Raw genomic sequence first — 7,559 nt, 5'->3', positions numbered from 1 at the left:
CCAACTGCCACAAAGCCAGGACACAGCCTCCTCTTTTCTCCTCCCCTGGCTACCTCCAATTCTCTCCGTTTCACAGACCAAAACTTCTGCCACAGCAGCTGCTGCCTCTAGCTCCTGAGAGGGGCAGGCCCTTGGGGCAAAGTGCTCCCAACTCCTGGGCCTGGGCTGAGGTGCAGGGAGGGCCTTGTGCCCCAGGGAACGGCTAAGAGGTGGTGATGGGAGTGAGAGGTCAGGCCACACTCTCTCCTGGCCCCTAAAAGAGCATGAATGAGGAGCTGGAGGCCAGAGGGTGAGCAGCTGGAGAAAGGGAGGGGTTAGTTCTGGGGGTGCTGTGCTCAGGGAGCATAGGGCCAGAACCAGAGAAGCAGGAAAACTTTCTCCTTTCCCAGGAATACCCACCACTGGACCTCGCCAGCCCAGTGGACTGCTCTGGGTGGTCCTGGGGGCTCTTCCACCTCTTCGCCAACACTTGCCCACTTTTCCCTTCCAGCAGCTGATGGTGGTTTCAGAGATAACCAGGCCAGAATACCTAAGGCATTGTAAATGTTTGCTTCCTGCCCGACCCCGCCCCATTAGAGTGGGGGCCGTGCCTGGGGGAAGGATCACTCAAAAGAAACCCAAGCTCTGGTGAGAAAGCCCTCCGAGAAATGTGGGAAATGTCTGGAGCTGTTACAGTCCCCGATCAAATGTCTGAGCTCTGTGTTCCCAGCCAGGCCCAGAACATTTAAGTCCCAGAGTTCCTCTCTTCACCTCTTCCCCACTTTGCACGTAACCAGCTCAGGGGCTCAAGTTCCCACTCAGGAAGCACAAGGTGGCGTCTCCACCTCTTCCACCAGTGGGAAGGGAGAAAATTCATTCCAAGGCTTATGGCCAACTACATCAACCACTTATTCAAGCCTCCATCCTTGAGGAAAACTGAATTCCCACAAGTGTCTTCCCTCCCCCCAGCCCTCCACCCCAGCTTGTCTCTGGGTCACAAACACAGACCTAGGCCTCCTGGAGCATTCAAGACGGCCAACTGCAGCATGGATGCCAAGGCAGGTCTGGGCCTGAGGAGGGGACGCAGAGAGAAACATGCTCTACCCATCAGCAAACCTGACAGCACGGTTCTGGACACGCACCGTGGAAAGATGGGTTTGCACATCCAAAACACAATAAGCAGTGAGCTCAGGGCCTGATCCAGGCAGCCTTTGTGTCCCACGGACAGGGTGAGGGAGGACACCCGAGTGTGCAGCCTCTGTGGCTAGATTCCAGCCGGAGTTTCATAGCATCCTTCATGATGGAGACCTGGTGGGTGGAGGGGTCCATGTCCAAGGACTTGTGAGTCCTTAGTGGACGGGCCTCAAGGCCCATGGCAGCAAGGAGAGAGCTTCCTCTGCAGCCTTGGGCCTGGCCCCTTCAACATGTTTGTCAGGGACTTGGATGAAGATGTGGGTGGTAGAATTCTCAAATTTGCAGATTATCAAAGCTGGGAGGAGTAGGAAATACGCAATAATAAAATCCAAAAGGTTTGGTCATCTTGGGTCAATAGGCCATATTTAAGAGGTGAGTCTCAAGAGAGTTCAATGTCAGGATCTGCTTATGGGGTCCAACAGATCAACTGCCTCAGCACGTGTCAAAAGCGGAAGGACTTGGGATATTCAGCTTAGGGCCGATCAGCTGTGTGATGAATCCGAACAAAACAGTGGTGTGATCTTCAGCATTAAGCCTTGTTTTGCGGGATTTCTATGTCCCATAAATCTCATTAAGGGATTTCTTGTCAGTCGACTGACCACTCACATCAAAAACCTCTGGGGCCTATTAAAAATTCAGATTTCCAGACCCACCCCAGATTGTTCACTCAGACTCCATAGGGATGGGGCCCTGGAATATGCATTTTTTACCACCTCCTAGTTGACTTTTGAGAACATTTTCAGCTCTACCTCCCTCTTTGGCCCATGCTGGCCTCTCTTGCCAGGACTGTCCTATCTCTTAGCAAAGTAAGAGCACCCCCTGCCCAGCAAAACTTTCCTCTACACTAGAAATTCCACTGTCAGAGCTCTGCTCCTTTGGGTTACGACCTTGCCCCTACAAATGGCCTCATCATGGAAGATTTGAAAAGATAAAGACAGCTGGCTTATAGCAAAATTGTGGTGGGGGCACTGGGTGGGGACGCAGGCTGAACTTCCCAGACAAAGAACAAGGCTTACTCATACTGCCGGAGGGCCGTGATCCAGCTCAGCCTGAAGCTGAGAGACAGAGAAATAAGCCATTTGTTCCTCACTAGCGTGGGAAGCGCTCAGGTTTTGGAGAAGCAGCCTGACCTGAGTGTAAATCCCGGCAGGCCCGTAGCAGCTGTGTGACCTGAACACAGACTTCAACTTCTCTGAGGCTCAAATTCCCTCTCTGAGATAATGACACATTCCTCACCCAGTTGTTCTGAGGAGTAGATGAAAAGAATGTCATTGTATGTATGTAAAGCCCCCAAGCCTTTGCACACAGTAGATGCTCAGTGTTGCTCGTTGAATGCATGAATGGGTAAATAAATAGTGGATGGATGGATGGGTGGATAGATAGATGGACAGATGGCTCTGTGAATCCTTCTTTCTTACTTACAGAATCCTTTCTTTCTCATTCTGCCTCTGAATTGATTATCCATAGTTTCCCCACCAATGTAATTCCCTGATGTCTCACAGATGCCTTGGTTTGGGGTCCAAGTCACACCTCCCAAGAAAAGCTCTTCTCTACCACCCCAACCAATGCCCTTCTCCCAGCCCCTGTCCAACTGCTAAGGCATTCCCATCTGGCACTGGGTCTCAAATTCAGCACAGGGACAAATTTCAGGGCACAACCTTTCACAGGTTCCCCTGATATAGGCCAACAGTGTAGTACTGAATCTGGCTTGGTTCACCTCCCTGGCCAGCCTCCGGGAACAGCCTGTCTTCAGGCTGACGGGGGTCCTGTAGAAGAAAATCAGCTGCGTGAGGCACAAGTCCTGCCCTCCTGGAACTTGGACTCGAGGAGGAAAAACAAGAGACAGTTAGAAGGTGGTAACTGCTGAGCGTGAGAAAGTGCTCCCAGCTTGCAGAATTAGGGAAGACTTCATGAAGGGGTTGACTTCTGGATCTTAATGCATGGATACATTTGGACATGCAGAGTTGGAGGAAGAGCATTCCGAGGAGAGGGATCAGCCTACACAAAGGCCAGAGAGGGCAGCGTAGGAGATGGTTCTGTCTGGCAGGAGCACAGGGGAGGGGGAGGTAGACTAGGAGAACTGAGGCTGTAAGATTGTTGGGGAAGGCACCGGGCACGGCCATGAATATACTTGACTCCCCTGATGCGAATCCAGGCAGAAGGGCCTGGGTGTGGCCCCTCTCTCTCTCCCTTCAAGGTTTCAACCACAACCTCTTTGTGTACCCTGCTGTGTGCTCTCCCATCAGGCATCTGTGAGCTCTGGCCTGGGTGCCTTCAGTGAGTCATGGCAGCCTGGTGGGCCACTTCTTCTGGGGCCATCTGCATTGATAAATCCCTGCTCCCAAAGGAATGAAGGGAGGAAGTTCAGGCCTTGTGCAGGCCATTGAGGGGTTCTGCTGATGCCCATGTAAGAGTAAGGGGCTTCTCAGGCCCGGGCACGTGCAGCTTCTCTGTTGGTTGTGGGTCACTCCTACTCCTCCCACCCCTGCAGCCTGCAAGTGGCAGGTCCCACCCCTGTACTTCTCCCAGCTAATTCAAGCCACACAGAGCACAGCCAGCCTGCCAGCAGGTCTTGTTTCACTGGAATGTTGGCATCAAACTTGAGATCGGAAATGAACTCATTATCTGATTATTTTTATTTATGAAAATGTAACTGCTCTGGGAGAGGTCTTTCTTGAACAGCCTTCTGAGTGGATGAGTAATTCTCTCCCCCTTCATATGCACACGCTCAGACACATATGTTCAGGCACACACACACAGACTCAGAGACTCAGACTCCCCCTTCAGACACACACACACACAAAGGCAGCCACGTGTTCCGGTAGATACATACCTTCAGGTATACACACCATCGAATGGAGACACATGTTCTAGGTCTAAAAAGCTACTTTGAGGGCAAAGACCTTGTCTCTTTTATTCACTGCAGAATCTATGGTGGCACATAACAGGCAATCAGTAAATATTTGCAGACTGAATGGCTAAGTAGTAGATGCACACACACATTACTCAGACACACACACAAACAGGCAAGCATGCACACCCAGCTTCTCTCCCTTCTTGGAGAACAGCAAAGTCAGAGACTCCCTAATTCCACAGCCTGAAGTCTTCACACCATGAACCACACCTAGTATTAGTTGAGAACACACCACCCAGAACCTTCTAGTGGAGAGGTTCACTGCCAGTTCCCAGGAGGCCAAGGCAGTCCTTCCCCTGACCTGCTAAGGCCTCACCAGGTACTCAAAGCCATCCCACCATCCTTGCCAGTGTGATGTCTAATGCGATGGTCTGGCCAAGAAAGCCTGAGGTGGTTATGCAGGGCAACTATTTTCCAGGAATGTTCTCTGGAGACTGCCCCCGTTCACCCACAGATAGCTCAGTGGCAGGTCCTGGCACAGGGTCTTGGGCAATGCCAGCCCCCAGGTTCTGTCTGTCTGTCTGTCTGTCTCTCTCTCTCCTCCAGCCCATGTCCATGACTCAGGCTGTCCAAGGCCTGTGAATGTCTCCCTGGGAGGGCACTGGGCCAGAGGCAGGGCTGGTGGGCAGGCAGGGGTAAAGAGTCCAAAAAAACGTTGACTGGAGGCTGATCTTAGGGTGGAACACTCAGCGGGACCATGACCCTGACCCCTAACTGTTCCTAAATGCCTCCCCCATAGCAAGGGCAGCCTGCTGCGGTTGAAAGAGCTCTGGGCAGGATGAGGCTCACCTGAGCTGACAACCCGGCTGGTCACGTACTGTCATGTGACTTTGGACAGGTCATTAACCCTGCAACTTTATTTCCGCCAGCATCTTGGGCAATTGTATGCTTCCTGCTTCGCTGTCCTAGGCCGAACCCTCTCCTGACCTCTCTTCCAGCCCCGGAAGGAGAGCTCATAACTCCCACTATAGCATTTCAGGCCTCTTCAAGAGACCCTTTAAAGGTGCAGAGCTCTCCACGGGGGCCATCCTAGCAGTGTGTAAGAGCTGCCTGACCTTCCCCAGACGCTGCCCCTGGAGGTGGGAGGGCACTGAGAGGAGGACACAATTTGTTTTGCTAACGTTGCTGTGTCCCAAGGCCTAACCGGTGAGAAGGAAGGATTGTGAGCTCTTAAAAGTCCAAGTCACCCAGCAATACCACTCCTAGGCATATACTCAGGAGAATCAAATGCATGTGTCTTTGAATAGGTATGCATATGAGTGCTTTATTCATAATACCTCAAACTGGAACAACCCAAACATCCATCAACAGGAGAATGGTTAAACAAATTGTAGTGTACTCATATAATGAAACACTGACACAGTGGTGACACACGACAGCAAAAGAGCTTCTGCTACACACAACAGCATGGATGAGTCTCCCAGGCGTGACTTTGTATAAAATAAGCCAGACACAAAGAGACCATGTGATACCATTTGTAGAAGGTCAAGAACAGGGAAATAAATCTATGGTGATAGAAGTTAGACTACTGGTCACCCTGAGGAGTGGTATTTACCGGGGAGGGGCACAGGAGACCTTCTGTGGAGCTGAAATGGTCAATATCTTGATTCAATGGTTACGTGGGCATAGACCCATATGTGGCAATCCATCCAGCTGTACACTATTGTGTGGAAGTTACACCAGGGGAGTGACCTAAGGCACAAAGGGTCTAACCCACACAGAAAGGAGGAATTGTGAAGGGAACTTACAGGGCTTTGGGGTGGAAGGCCAGGAAACAGCAAAAGAGTAAAGCCAATAGTCGGAAAGAGAAGGTCCAGAGCATTCTCCCAGGAGAGGCTGAGTGACATGACCAAGGAGGGTGGCCATGAAGAAGGGTGTAGGGAGCTGACCCTCCAGCTGACCCACCGTGTGTCAGAACAAGTCAGGTCACCTTTCAGTGGATGTCCTGCACAGGGCTAGTACATTGGGTTTGGGACCCAAGGTGGAGGCCGATCTCAGGCCATCTGCCTCCTCCTCCTTTCTTTCCTGCCCACAGCTTTGAGGCAAAGAAGGGACTGAGTCCCAAACGTTTCTTTTAGCCTCGATTAATAGAAAAACTCAGTCTGCCCAATGTGCTTAAATAGAAGGTGTAAAGGAGAAAGCTAACTTATTCTGCCTTGCTTTATCCTAAACTAAGCTCCCGGACAGAATCTTTCATAAGAAAGAGCATTCCAGAAGCTGCACGCGGGCCAGCTACCCTCAGGGCCTCTTGATGCCGGTCTGTGGGCCTGTGAGTGGGCAGGAATGCATGTCTCGGTGTGTGTCTGCCTCTGCGTATTGTGTTTCCTTATAATAGGGTCCTCTGGTTTCATCTTCACACATCCCTGCCCCTCCTCCACGGATACCCCCAGTCCTCCCGCCCTGACAATGGGTCTGATTGTTGTTTCACCATGACATGGAGAGACTAAGCCCTCATCCTTCTTGGACATTTTTTTAAGGAACCCAGAGGGGGCAAAACTTAACTTTAAGGTGTTGTTTTCAAGCGCCGTGACAGGCAACTCAAGATCTCACCACATTATGGCGATGGCTGATCATGGGTAGCTGGTGGCATTTTCAGGACCTGGGATTCAAAGGGCACAGCATCCCATACCCCTGAAGCCCTAGCATCTGTATGATTGACCAGGTGAGTTCAGTGAAGAGATACTACCAAGTCTTGGGCAGCTCTGAACACATCTGCCTCTCTGGAAAGATGGAGGACGCCACGGGCAATGGCCCCAGAACTAAGGCTCCCTTCCCTTAGGCCTGGCCTTGGCCCCTTTTCCTTCCCTGGGCAGCCCCTGCTCTAATCAGGCCAATCTCCTCAGATAGCCCACAGCGGGCCGTCCCCATTCCCTCATTCCTCCTGCCTCAACCCCCACCCAATGGCAGACACATATTGCACATTTACTACAGAGCCTGGTGGGCACTGTGCAAAGTGAGTCAGCTGCCTACCAGGCAGGTGCTCTTATTAGGCTCCCTCCACGGGTGAGGAAACTTTGGCTGAGAAATCGAGTGCTTCCTCTGAAGTCACACAGCTAGTAACTGGTGGAACCAGGATTTGAACCCAGGTGGTCGGACTCCAGGGCCCGGCTCTACTAACCCCTGACTGTTAACGCCTCCCTGGAGCCCAGTCAGCTCGCTCCTTCATGAGAGGCTGTAGAGGGCGGTGGTCAAGGGCATAGGCCAAGGAGCCAGGCTGCCCAGTTCTTCTGTGCCCAGGTCCTCCTCTTCCTGGGGGCACTCTGGAGCGTGTTACCTAGCCCCTCCGTACCTCATCTGGATGGGAATCGGATTGGATGGGGTGGTTGCTCCTGCCCACTCAGATCCAGCCACCTCTCTGAAGGCTGTCTTTGCCTCTGGCCCCATACTCGGTCCAGTCTGTCCAGGCCAAGAGCAGGTCAATGGTACAATACAAGGCGACCATTTGTAGGGCCTGCTCTAAAGAGGGCCATGT

This window comes from Equus quagga, chromosome 5 (genome assembly GCF_021613505.1).
Source record: "Equus quagga isolate Etosha38 chromosome 5, UCLA_HA_Equagga_1.0, whole genome shotgun sequence".
In the NCBI taxonomy this organism is placed as follows: domain Eukaryota; kingdom Metazoa; phylum Chordata; class Mammalia; order Perissodactyla; family Equidae; genus Equus; species Equus quagga.
The sequence above is the reverse complement of the archived record's forward strand: the minus strand, read 5'-3'. Positions refer to the sequence as shown.